Below are 14532 nucleotides of genomic sequence, written 5' to 3' on the forward strand. Positions count from 1 at the left end.
TGACGCTGTGAACTCTGGGGAGATCAATTCACTGTGAGAGCTTAGAAGGTGATCGTGTTAACCAGAGAGCTCCCTTAGTTTCCCCCTCATCCCCTAAATGACAAGCAGCCAGCCTGGCAGAGAACAGCCTTCACCTGCAGGTCAACTCCCACTGTTTGGAGCAAACACTCACTACGACCACCGTAGTTATTTTTTTCTGTGTGTGTGTGTGTGTGTGCACGCACTGTGAGCCTTATCATGGCATCTAAGCGCCTTCCGCCCTCCAGCACACGATAAAGCAGCGCCCTGCACTTTGTGTCGCCGAGGCAATATCAGAAAGCTTATCACATCTTCCCATTTAAAAAAGAGGATAGAAAAGAGGGGGGGAAATGGATCCCTCCTCTCATGACTTCTGTGAAATGTTTTATATGCAGGAGCAACGATGCAGAAACGAGCCTAACACATCATGGAGGTCTGGCCTGATGCTCTCTCTCTTTTCCCTCCTCCCTCCATCCTCTCACATKTCTTTCTTTCTACAGCAACAGTGGTTGATGGACAGAGACCATCTTTATTCATGCTCTCTGGCTGGGAGATTGAACTCCTGAGTCTGAGCCATGACACACACACCTGCACACAGACACACAGCCGGCCCGTGGCCCTCCTTCATTATGACATGTTGTGCTTGAAGTGGGCTGGAAGTGGAAGCTAAATGGCGTGATGGCAGCCAATCCAGCCCTGGTGGGCTCCGGTAATAACCTGCAGGGCTGGAGCATTAAATGGACTGTGTGTGTGTGTGGACAGCAGTGGGATGGAGCCTCTCCTTGGCGTGCTGGCAGTGAAAGTGTGACGCAACACAGAAGATGGTGACAACGTGTGTGTTTTAGTGGCGGTGATCGGGCTGGCTGTTCCATCGGCAGTCATCTGGAATTCCACCGCCAGCCATTGTCAGCTGCTTAACACCTTGTCCTTTTTCCTCTGTGCAAGTGGCCTTTTTCCTCTGTGCAAGTGGCTGATGGGTTTGCCCTTTTCCTCAGTCAAACCGTCCAAGTCAAATTGGGGTAATCCCTGGAAATGTTAAGCACTTTTTTGTTTGTCATTTTTTTAACCCCCCTTATTGCAATGTTGGTGGTAAACATGAAAATCTGTTGTATTCTTTCATGTCGGCAGCAGAAATGGTGGCGGCTCATTTTCTCCTTCCACGCTCATTAGATTAACGGCCGGAGAAAGTCTTTTAATTTTGAGCAAGTGCCATTTCTGTGTAAACAGTGGGCCAGTAATCCATTTGAGAGAGAGAGAGAGAGAGAAGGGGGGGCGGACTGCTAGCTAGGCCCTGCACTATTCTCCCCATGTCAGAGGGGGACAAGTTACTATGTTAGCCTGTTCTTTATCAGGACATTTGAGAAAACCAATTCTAATCTTCCTGTGGCCATGCACAAATTTTTTTTCCAAGCAAGCGAACGGACGCGATTGCAAAATTAAACTGCTTGCATATGGTTTTATCCTCATGCAAATACCCTCCTCCCCTGGCTGCCCTAGAAGCCGGTGGTGGAGTCGCTCTCCTATCCAGGGGCATCCTCCACAGATAAATGCCAGCAGGGTTTCTTCCCGCACTCAAAGAACGACTGATCTTTTTTTGCATAGAAATTAGGACCAGAGGTCTGTCTGTCTGAGAGGGTAATTGTTTGGTGGTGAATTTCTCCCTGGTTCCTGGGCCTGCTACTCGTGTGCCCCCTTTCCCTCCCTCCATCTCTCCCTTCATCCCTCCCTCCTGCTCTGCCAGGCCCCAGTGGGCCTCCTATGGCAGTCACTCCCTCTCTCTGTCGCTTTGTATTTGTCTTCGTCTCCCTCCCTCTCTCTCCCCTGGGCATTACCAGCCCTCCCTACCTGTTCCCTCCCTCTGCTCCAGCCTCCACTCAGCCGCAGGTGACTCCAAGGCTGCAGGCTGCAGGCTCCACTTTGCAATCATGGCTCCCAGCCAGTCAGTTCCCCGTCTTTCTGATGAAATTGAAAAAGTTTCTCAAGCAGATGAAGCCCGGAAACAAAAGTAAAAATAACAAAAGACTTCTGGTTTAGTATCAGTATGATTCAACCTTTTCAAGTGTTTACTCTTGTGGCTATTATGAAACCATACACACTATCAGCCCCTCTATATTGCAGTTGGACTGCGGGCCTCTTTACGCTACACTAGTTTGATGACGCATACTAGTTCCAGGACACACATTTTTGCATTGTAAAAAGACCTAGATTTAAATCTCTCTTTCCCAAGCCACCTCTTTAGGTAGTGTGTGAGACACATCACATACCTCCCTCTTATGGGACAGTGTAAAGACAATGGCTCTCTGACACCCCATGTCCCTGCAAGAAGTACCTTCATTACCTTAATACCAGAAAACAGCATGTTGTTCTGTTAGCCAAATTGAAAACTAAAGGCTTTTAAAATGTCCACACAATTGTGAACCGTTGCAATAATCAAGTGTGCAATGTGGTTTAGATGAGAAGCTCCTGTATAGTTTGAATCGCTAACCTCACTTTGTTTGTCTGTAATATGGTATTTACGGAATGTTGTAGCTGTACACACACAAAGCAGGAATGCTGCTTTGGTCACACCACATCCAAGGCTAATGTAAGGATATTGTAAACAGAAAAGATGCCAATCCAATGTTGAAGAGAGATAGATCTTACTACACATTTTACTAATGTAAAACAGCCTAATATGAGCTTGCTGTGTGGAGGTTTAAAGGGAAAGAGAGTTGTCTGTTGTGCAGAGCAGGATCTCTTATCAGCCCAGTCATCTCCATTGTGCTCTCTGGGGCGCCACAACTGAGCAGCACACGCATTCATTTATTACTGCATGTTGGGTCAGATCTCTAGAGAGGAGGGAGGGAGGGAGGAAAGAGGAGTGCACTTCTCTTTCAATGGTCCCTCTGCTGTTTAACGGATGGACAACTATGTTGTTTTGGATGTTTGTACTGAGAGGAAGGAGATGTGCTTAATTAAGCTTCTCTCTGAAGGGTTTTATTTTAGTATGGATGTGTGTGGCACTAATAATCTGCTGGCATAGCTCTGCTCTTGTTAGTTTTTGTTGGCTCTGCCAAAGTCTATGGAYATTTCCAGGCCTGCCCATTCTTTACTATTCAGAACAGCTCTGATGTGCACCTCTCAGGGCAGCGCCAAGCTCCAAAGGGCATATTTCAGTACACTGGAGGAGCAGAGCTAGCCAGTTTTCCTTTTTGTCTGCAGGTCAGGTCTTTGTTTCTCTTCCTTGCCCTGACACCTGTGAAGATGGCTGCCCCTCAGATTGAATGAGGCGTCTGGTGAAAATCCATCCATCTCCCAGATCTGTGGGAAAGAGAAAAATATTGAATGCAAATATTGTTGTTTTTGTCAGCCTCTTTCGTTCCAAATGTGGATGTCGATTAAGGCAGCCCTCCGCACCGCTCTGATTCAGAGAGGTTGAGTTAAATGCGGAAGAMACATTTCAGTTGAATGCATTCAGTTGTAAAACTGACTAGGTATCCCCTTTCCCTTTCCTACCAACTCCAAAAATATCTCAAGGAGCAGATCTTGATTGTGCCAGTTGCTCAAGGACGTGTGATTAAAACACCATTTATATGCCGCGGACCTAGTTTACTGTGTGTTCTTTTTTATTGTCTTTTTCTGCTTATGAAAAATGGCAATATTCACCGGTGAAGTGTTTTGATTTGAGTGGGAAAGGCTGAAATAGGCTTGACACGTGCACACATACACACATACATACACACACATACACTACCGTTCAAAAGTTTGGGGTCACTTAGAAATGTCCTTGGTTTTGAAGGATTTTATTTTTTTTGTCCATTAAAATAACATAAAATTGATCAGAAATACAGTGTAGACATTGTTAATGTTGTAAATGACTATTGTAGCTGGAAACAGCTTTTTTTTAATGGAATATCTACAAAGGCATACAGAGACCCATTATCAGCAACCGTCACTCCTGTGTTCCAATGGCACGTTGTGTTAGCTAATCCAAGTTTATCATTTTAAAAGGCTAATTGATCATTAGCCTCACTAGGGCACCTGGGACGCTAGCGTCCCACCTGGCCAACATCCAGTGAAATTTCAGAGCGCCAAATTCAAAAACAGAAATACTCATTATAACAATTCATAAAACATACAAGTGTTACACATCGGTTTAAAGATTAACTTCTTGTTAATCCAACCACGGTGTCAGATTCCAAAAAGGCTTTACGGCAAAAGCATACCATGCGATTATCTGAGAACAGCGCCCAGCAGACAAATCATTACAAACAGTTACCAGCCAAGTAGAGAAGTTACACAAGTCAGAAATAGAGATAAAATTAATCACTTACCTTTGATGATCTCCATATGGTTGCACTCACAAGACTCCCATTTACTCAATTAATGTTTGTTTTGTTYGATAAAGTACCTGTTTATATCCAAAAACCTCAGTTTTGTTCGCGAGTTTTGTTCAGTAATCCACAGGCTCAAACGCAGTCACAACAGGCAGACGAAAAATCCAAATAGTATCCGTAAAGTTCGTAGAACCATTTCAAACAATGTTTATAATCAATCCTCAGGTTGTTTTTAATCGATAGTTCAACCGGACAATAACGTCGTCAATATAAAAGGTAAACAAGAAAGGCGCACTCTCGGTCGAGCGCATGAAAAATCTGTAGGGTCCACTCATTCACAGTGGTCTTACTCTCTCATTTTTCAGAATACAAGCCTGGAACAATTTCTAAAGACTGTTGACATCTAGTGGAAGCCATAGGAAGTGCAATTTGAGTCCTAAGTCAATGGATACTGTAATGGCATTCAATAGAAAACTACAAACATAAAAAAATCCCACTTCCTGGATGGATTTTTCTCAGGTTTTTGTCTGCCAAATCAGTTCTGTTATACTCACAGACATTATTTTAACAGTTTTGGAAACTTTAGAGTGTTTTCTATCCAAATCTATATGCATATCCTAGCTTCTGGGCCTGAGTAGCAGGCAGTTTACTTTGGGCACGCTTTTCATCCAGAAGGGAAAATAGTGCCCCCTACCCTAGTGAAGTTAAAAAAAACTTTTGCAATTATGCTAGCACAGCTGAAAACTGTTGTACTGATTAAAGAAGCAATAAAACCTGCCTTCTTTAGACTAGTTGAGTATCTGGAGCATCAGCATTTGTGGGTTCGATTACAGGCTCAAAATGGCCAGAAACAAAAAACTTTCTTCTGAAACTCTAGTTTTGTTCTGAAGGCTAATCCATGCGAGAAATGGCCAAGAAACTGAAGATATTGTACAGCGATGTGTACTACTCCCTTCACAGAACAGCTCAACTGTCTCTAACCAGAACAGAAAGAGGAGTGGGAGGCCACAGTGCACAACTGAGCAAGAGGATAAGTACATTAGAGTGTCTAGTTTGAGAAACAGATGCCTCACAAGTCCTCAACTGGCAGCTTCATTGAATAGTACCTGCAAAACACAAGTCTCAACGTCAACAGTGAAGAGGCGACTCCGGGATGCTGGCCTTCTAGGCAGAGTTCCTCTGTCCAGTGTCTGTGTTCTTTTGCCCATCTTAATCTTTTATTTTTATTGGCCAGTCTGAGATATGGCTTTTTCTTTGCAACTCTTTCTAGAAGGCCAGCATCCTGGAGTCGCCTCTTCACTGTTGACGTTGAGACTGGTGTTTTGCGGGTACTACATTTTAGCTTCAAGACAAAAACACAGAGGTACTGCTAGCTAAAGCTAACAACGTGTCTTCATCAAGTAATGTTAGCCTATCAAAAATGAATGATTACCCCTCTAATACAAATATAAAATTACAGTAGGCCTACCTTACAAACAGTACAACAACCCATGCTTCATTTTTATCAATATCATGCAAATCATTAGGCTACATGTGGTAAAAGCAAATTGTGACTGAAAACGTGGATATAATTCACTGGGGAGTTGAGATGTTGAGCTGTTTTATATAAAAGGCCATTCCCGCCATGCAAAAATAAAATGCATATAGATCATACATATAAGTTATGTTTCTAAATTTGTAGCATTGTGTGGCAATCCGCCCAGCAGGGCCGCCGACAAGCGTGTGGCGAGCTGGCATTTACCTAAGTACACAAGGGACAAAGTACTATTGTTTAGACTGATTCGCTTCATGATTTGTTTGACAGGATTTGTACGTTTTCATCCTCCCTAGGGCCAGGGGTTTTTACAGGATTATTTTGTTGACCATATGACCTGATTAGAAAATGTTTATACCTGGAGTTTTACCTAGATTAGCCTACCAGATCAGGAAAAACTCTGGGCCCCGGGAAAACCCCCCCCCCCCCCCCACAACTCTGTGACCTTTGGTGCCACCACTGAAATCATCGCACAATGTTACAAATGAAAAAACATATTTGTATGATCCACTATCTCAAAACGTTGACTTACATATTTCAACATTTTGAGATAGTATCGACATAAAAAAATAAAATAAGTGGTTGTCACGTGTGCTCCCTCTCCGGCCTCTAGGTCAACAGGCTGCTCGTTATGGCGCACACCTGCCACCATCGTTACGCGCTCTTGCACGTCATCAGACTCACCTGGACTCCTTCACCTCCTTGATTATCTTCCCTATATATGTCACTTCCTTTGGTTCCTTCCCCAGGCGTTATTGTTTCTGTTGCGGTGTCATGTCTGTGCGTTGTTCGTGGTTCATATTTTGTTTTAAGTTGTGTTTATTTATTAAAACACTCACTCCCTGAACTTTCTTCTCGACTCTCAGCGCTTATTGTTACAGTGGTGGTGGGAATGGGCTTCCATAGTTTTACACAGCTCAATGCAGCTGGCAGGCAGTAGCTACTGCGACAATTTCAGAATGTAACGGGCTGTTACTGAAATTTCAGGTAAAACAATTTCAGAATGTAACGGGCTGTTACTGAAATTTCAGGTAAAACAATTTCAGCTCTTTCAAAAACATTGTTCTGCTTTTACCATTTATACTCTAGGAGTGTTGAGCTTGACGAGACAGTTCTGTTTACGCTGACGTGCTCKGAGGGGGGCAACTGTCGGGCGAGTATCGTGCACGACACAACAGCATTTCCCTTTGCTATCATGAATGTGAAAACGGTGTAAGACTTCACTTGACAAGTGCAACTGCCTTAATAGTGTCAGTTTTCCTCCTTCTGGATATAACTGATAAACATTACATTATTAAGTGAGATGGAGTAGTTCAGGCTTATCTCAACACATATCCAAAAGGCTTTGTATTGTTATCTGGCCACACCTGAGGAAAAACATGAATGTTTGCCCACCCAGATGTCCTGCATACAATTTGAACTCAACTACGCTGTAACCGCTCTCAATTACGCTGAGCTTGCTTGAGGTTGTTTGGATTAAGGTTGGTTGTGGTTGCAGTAGCACTGTAGCGGCAGGGCTGTTGATGTGGATCTAAGATAATTGGTGAGCAATATTCCCTATTAACCCAGGCTAAAGATTCTGAGCGCTTCGGTTTGACCCTGTTCTCTGTGTCAGCCGCGAAAGGCTTCTGAGATAAGTAAATGGATAAATCTACTCGACTGGCTTGTAGTTGACTTTTTAGAGAGTCAGGGGGGTTTATGCCTTTTGTGCTTTGGTATCCATTTTCCAGGGCTAATCTCCTGAATGTGACCCCCTCCCCTTCCCTCCCTTTTCTCTGATGGCTGGCTGGGGGGTTGTGGGCCTGGTGCAGTGCATCACAGATGAGGCTGGAGCCTGGGAGGGACGTGGCCACATGGCTCTACAGTGCGACCATTTTACTTGCATATGCGCCAAAATATTTTGCTGTGCAACCTGGAATTTTAATTTAGGAGCACTAGTGCGCCTCGAAAAATGTAGGATTCTAGCTTTTAATATCTGAAATATGTTTTATTGTGCTCCTAAATTTCTTTGTGTTCTCCAACATTTTTCAACTTAAATAAAGCTCCGGCTCTGGGTGCTAGGCAGGCGGGTGCGCTCTCTCCCCTTACTCTGCTCTTGAAATGTTCAGTCATTAGTAATAGAGACTTTGTGGAGCAAGCAGCACCACTACAGGTCCATCTCTCTCGGCTGCTTGTGGATGGATGGGAAGAGTAGGAAGGAGAGAAGGAGGGGGGGGGGGAAGAGAGACAGAAAGAGGGAGGAAAAGCTCCTCTACCTAGCCTGGATGGAAAAATCCCCTGGAGCCCTGTGGATCACAAGACATTAATCTTGATGTTTAATGAGCTACTGACTGCAGCTTTAATTACCAGAGCATAGACACCTGTGACTGGAGGGACTGACCACCTCCAAAACCATGCCCTCTTACATTCACCTCTTAGCACAAACAAACACTGCTGGAATGGGCCCACAAACACCTGTGTGTGTGTTTACAGTTAGTGCATTAATCTTGAGATAGCTAAGTGGGACAAACATATCACAGGCATACAAAGTACATTTTTCAGTGGAGTTAAAGCTAGAAGGGGGTGTCTGATGTTTCAGGATTTCAGATGTTTTTTGAAGATATGCAGGAACTCTGCTGTTCTAGCCATTGGGCTACCAGGACAGAGAACAGCTTGGACTGGGCTGAGCGGGAACTGCTCTCCCGTAGGGGTGGGAGGGCCAAGAGACCTGAGGTGGCAGATGGAGTGCTCGGGTTAGGGTGTAGGGTTAGCCTGAAGGTTGGGAGGGGCAGTTCCTCTTGCTGTTCTGTAGGTAAGCACCATGGTCTTGTAGTGGATGTGAGCTTTGACTGGAAGCCAGTGGAGTGTGCAGAGGAGCGGGGTGTCATGAGAGAACATGGGAAGGTTGAAAACCAGGCGGGCTTCAGCGTTCTGGATAAGTTGCAGAGGTTGATGGCACAAGCGGGAAGCCCAGCCAACAGCGAGTTGCAGTAGTCCAGACGGGAGAAGACAAGGGCCTGGATTTGGATCTCGCCTCTTCCTGTGTGAGGTAGGGTCGTACTCTACGGATGTTGTAGATGATGAACCTGCAGGAGCGGGTCACTACTTTGATGTTTGGAGAGAATGATAGGCTGTTATCCAGGGTCACTCCAAGGATCTTTGCACTCTGGGAGGGCAACACTGTGGAGTTGTTAACCGTGATGGAGAGGTCTTTGAGGGGGCAGAAGATCGTTCTGAGAGAGATAACGAGAAAGTTGGTCAGAGACAGCACACTCAAGTGTTTTGGAAAGAAAAGAAAGAAGGGATACAGGTCTATAGTTTTTGACGTCAGATGAGTTGAGTGTTGGTTTCTTGAGGAGGGGAGCAACTCGGGTCAGGGGACACAGCCAGTGGTCAAGGATGAGTTGATGAGGAATGGGAGAAGGTCTCCAGAGAGGTCTGGAGAAGGGAGGAGGGGCTGGGGTCGAGCGGGTAGGTTGTCGGGGCGGCCAGACCTCACTAGTCACATGTCATCTGGAGAGCGMGGAGAGAAAGAGGTCAAGGCATAGGGTAGTTCTATTTAACTAGGCAAGTCAGTTAATAAATTCTTATTTACAATGATACAGCCTGGATTCGAACCAGGGTATCTGTTGTGACGCCTCTAGGAGGAAGGAGAAGGTGGAAAATAGTTTCCTTGTGTTAGAGGCAGAAACTTAAAATGTAGAGTGGTAGAAAGGGGCTTTAGCAGCAGATACAGAGGAAGAGAATGTAAAGAGGAGGGAGTGAAAGGATGATAGGTCCTCTGGAATTTTGGTTTTCCTAAATGTTTGCTCAGCTGCCCGCATCCCTGTTCAGTATATTTGTATCTTGTGTCACAAGGCTCTTGGCGAGATCTCATACACTAGTGTCAGGGGAGGTGTGTGCTGGTTATCGGTAGGGCTGTGACACTACCAGTAACTTTTTGGTCCTTTAAAAATCTGCTGTATATAAAATATTGTGTGCTATAGCTTGGAAAATAAATACTTGTGACTCTGGATGACAACATAATGTTTTTCTCCAACATTAAGGCTGTTTTCCTAAAGAAGTTAAAGCCGCTTCGTGTTATGTTTCCTTGCAACGATACTAACAAGTATGACGATACTGGTATCGTTCTGGCCCTAGTGGTCGGTGCAGTGTGAGTGGAGTGTGTGATTTGGGAGCTTCTTCTGAGAAGTCTCTGCTGTGTAGTGTGGTCCTGTCTATGCCCGTGAAAGATTACTGCCTGCTAGGTCAGCTCATCTGGGCCCCCTCCGCCAAACGGGAGAGAGAGGGAGACATAAACCTGAATCTGAGCCAGGCTACTGTGTGTCTTTCTCTGTCTCTCTATCTTTCTCTCTCTGGTCTCTCTCCCTCTTTCTCTCTCTCTGGTCTTTCTCTCTTTCCCCCTCTCTCTGGTCTCTCTTTCTTTGGTCTCTCTCTCTCTCTTGATGGCCAACCACACGCCAGCTAGCAACTTCCCACCTCACACAACAGCCAATTAACAGGCTGGAATTAAGAGCCATGGAGTTAATTGGCAGTGCAATGACCTATTAGCTGCTAATCTGACCGGGACCGCTCCTCCTATTTTGATTTGGAGAGAAATTTCATACATTGAAAGCAATGTTGTTTTGTTTGGGTGAAAATGCTTATTTTAATTTGACAGTCTGTATTTCAAATGAGAAGATAAGTGGAAGAGGCACTTTCCACATGGAATGTTATAAGGGATGGCCATTCAACATGTAAGTTACTTGCTGCAGAGAAAAAGGAGACAGGCTATCTTTTGTCCCTCTTTTGTCAGGGAAGAATGCTTTCTAATGGGTTGCTGTAAGGACTGTGGGAACTGTGTGTAAAAGTACCACTCTCCTTCCACATCAGTCAGTGGAAACAGGTTGCCCCCTCCCTGGCTCTCTGTGTCGGCTGCTTGCCTGCCTGCCGGGTATAGTCTTGAGACAATTCAAACGTTTCCTCTCTGTGATAGCTTACTAGCTGCAGCTCTCTCTTTCTGCCCTATGCCACTGCTACACCCCTCAGTCACTCCTTCTCCCTTTTCCCTCCCGCTGAAGATGGACTGGCTGTCATTCACTCTCCTCTCATGGCCACACCCACTTCCCAGGTTGTTGTTAAAATTCAAGTTTTAGTGTTGTTTCTATGTGTTTGTTGGTTAAGTTTTTTGACTTATATTAATAGTAGGTTTGGTCTGTGCACATCTTTGTTTATGTGTGTGTCTCTGACTGTCTCCAGAAAGAGTATTGCTCCTGTTCTCTTGGCTGTGGTGGACTGAGAGACATAAGGTCGTTAGGAACGCTTGATGCAAACCAGATGCCTGTTTGCTTCTCTTCAGCGCTAGAGGAAAATACTAGAGAGGGGGGAGAAAGGGGGAGGCAGATGTGATCCTGACAGAGTAAAGCAGATGTGATATCTGTTTATGTAAATTTAGGTTTAGACGTTTCCCGTCATTTATGCAGGGGCTATTTTCTTCTTTTGTAAAAAAACTGGATCGAGAAAAGGAATGCAAATTGGCCACAGAAGAAATGGCAACTTAGCTTTCGGTTCTTCATCAGCCTCTTGCTGTTTTATTGATAGATTTTTCCCCCCTCTCTTCACCTACTCCTACGCACTCTAACCCCATATGTGTTATTAGTAACAGTGAGTGGGGATCTGTCTATATTCAGTCAGGCCAGCATGGCTTTGCAATGGGATGATTCCCATGTTTTCTTCTATAATCTGCTGGTGTTGTTGTCAAGAACCAGCTGGCCAGGCTGGCTGGCTGCTTACTTGTTGTCATGACATTGTGACCTTTGGACTGCCATGTCAGAGGAGGGTCGGCCGGCCGAGGACTCAATGTTAAATCCTTCTTAACAAACAGACGTAGAGAACAAGGGCTTCTGTCAGCCTACTGCACAGAATACCAGGGCAGACTTCAGCATGGAACAACGTTGTGGAACCTACATATAAGAATATACCTCTCTGACATGTAGAATCAGGAATCACATCCGCTTTATTCTTGCAACGTTTGTCTTGTGAACGTAGCCCTGTCAGCACAGCCCTTGCTGTGTACAACGTTGGCTTATTTCACAGCCATCTCCTCATTTTAGCTTGAAATAGTATATGGAGGGATGCCTGAGTTCCTCCTAGTTTCTGTTTCCTCTACAGTGTTTCAAAGATAAGACATGTCAGTGTCTAATCACACACTTTTTTTCTGGAAACCCACTCTAATCAGCGCACAGCTTAGGGTTTTTTGACAGAATCTGAGATAGGTTTAGAAGTTGGCTCACAGTGTCCAGAGGGGCTAAGGTAAGGCATCTGAAAGAGGGGTAAAGGGGAGTTGAGGAATGGGGGATGTTTTGTAGTAGATGGGAGACTAGAGATATGAAGAACAAGGTCAAGCTCTCCAGGGTGGACGGACGGCTTTTTTCTTTTAGCATTGGGCAACCGAGTTAAAATGTCTGGCCTTTTTAAGTTTTTCTGGCGGCTGTTTACAAGTGCACCTGTGAAATGTAGCCGGCCCTCTACTTAAAGCCCTGAAAAATATATGAGCCCAGATCCTCTTAACTTCTCTGCGCTACGGATCCCTTTAGCGGGATCATTTTCCTTAACAACCGCTGAATTGCAGGGCGCAAAATATTACAAAAAATATTTATAATCATGCAATCACAAGTGAAATATACCAAAACACAGCTTAGCTTGTTGTTAATCCACCTATCGTGTCAAATTTTGAAAATATGCTTTACAGCGAAAGCAATCCAAGCTTTTGTGAGTGTATCAATCAATGCTAGAACAGCTAGCCCCAAATTAGCATGGTCACGAAAGTCAGAAAAGCAATAAAATTAATCGCTTACCTTTGATAATCTTCGGATGTTTGCACTCACGAGACCCCCAGTTACACAATAAATGTTATTTTTGTTCGATAAATATTACTTTTATAACAAAAAAACGCCATTTGGGTTGCGCGTTATGTTCAGGACACCACAGCCTCGTTCCGGTCCTGAAAGGCAGAAGAAAATTCCCAAACGTATCAGATTCAAAAATATTACTAAAAATATTTATAATCATGCAATCACAAGTGAAATATACCAAAACACAGCTTAGCTCGTTGTTAATCCACCTATCGTGTCAGATTTTTTAAATATGCTTTACAGCGAAAGCAATCCAAGCTTTTGTGAGCGTATCAATCAATGCTAGAACAGCTAGCCCCAAATTAGCATGGTCACGAAAGTCAGAAAAGCAATAAAATTAATCGTTTACCTTTGATAATCTTCGGATGTTTGCACTCAMGAGACTCCCAGTTACACAATAAATGTTATTTTTGTTCGATAAATATTGCTTTTATAACAAAAAAACGCCATTTGGGTTGCGCGTTATGTTCAGAAAACTACAGCCTCGTTCCGTTCAACGGAAATTCCAAAAAGTATCCGTAATGTTCGTAGAAACATGTCAAATGTTTTTTATAATCAATCCTCAGGTTGTTTTTAACATACATAATCGATAATATTTCAACCGGACCGTAACCTATTCAATAAAAGAGAGAAAGAAAATGGAGATCTACCCCTCTCGCGCTCAGGAACTAATCAAAGGACACCTGACTAGTTTTGAATAAAAAAATAAAAGCCTGAAACTATGTCTAAAGCCAGGTCACAGCCTGAGGAAGCCATTGGAAAAGGAATCTGGTTGATACCCCTTTAAATGGAAGAAAGACGGGAAATTAAACACAGATAAAAAAATAAAAAAAATCACTTCCTGGTTAGATTTCCTCATGTTTTCGCCTGCAAAATCTGTTTTGTTATACTCACAGACAATATTTTGACAGTTTTGGAAACTTTGGAGTGTTTTCTATCCTAATCTGTAAATTATATGCATATTCTACGATCTGGACCTGAGAAATAGTCCGTTTACCTTGGGAACGTTATTTTTTTTTAAAGAAGAAGAAGAAAAAAAGATATCTGACCCTTAGCATCAAGAGGTTAAACAAGCTGTTCAGCACTCACTGCTCTGCTTTGCCAAGGGCAAAATGGCTTATTTTACTGTTGCTATGGGGGGCAAAGAAATCACAGTTTAAATTCCTCTTTCAGAGGCAGAGAGACGTAATCATTGATGTATCTTTATGTCTGTGTAGACTTTCTCCTCACCTAACTAAACTAATCTGTCTCCACAATGTAGGCCTAACACATTTTCATTTACATGAAGTTTAAAGCTGCACAGTTTGGTAGCTAGCTCAGAACTGAGTCTCGCCACAATAAGGAACAACATCTTGTCAAATAAGATACAGGGGATCATGTCTCGTGGTCATGTGTGGTGTTTATTTCTCTGTGCTGCACGGTGCTGTACACAGGGACAGAGGTTTGCTGGAGACATGTTTGAAAGGAGCTTAAGTGCTCTAAGATGTCTCACAGTGGCTGTTAGTGAGATTAGCAGAGCATCCAGGCCACAGCCGCTCATGATCCAGAAACAAACCCCACTATCAAAGTCGGGTAGTAAAGACACCGCTAGCCTGCTCTGTTTGTGGATCTTGCCAAATCCTATGGTCACTGTCAAGACGACACGAACAGGTCCGGGACCAGCATAGGGAAACTGTGCTATCTTGTGTGGTATTCTATGCAGCATCAAGCAGGAGCCCTTGTTCTCTAAGTCATCATGTGACAATGACCATAGGAGTTGACCAGACAGAGCAAACCAATCAGARACTAGGCT

General features: G+C 44.0%; 1 protein-coding gene across 2 annotated transcripts in view; it reads left to right on the plus strand.

Moving 5' to 3' along the window:
- The window catches only part of med13a (mediator complex subunit 13a), a 106389-nt gene that overhangs the window by 9120 nt on the left and 82737 nt on the right, over positions 1–14532 (plus strand). The window lies entirely within an intron of this gene.

Source organism: Salvelinus sp. IW2-2015, linkage group LG20 (assembly GCF_002910315.2).
Source record: "Salvelinus sp. IW2-2015 linkage group LG20, ASM291031v2, whole genome shotgun sequence".
NCBI lineage: Eukaryota > Metazoa > Chordata > Actinopteri > Salmoniformes > Salmonidae > Salvelinus > Salvelinus sp. IW2-2015.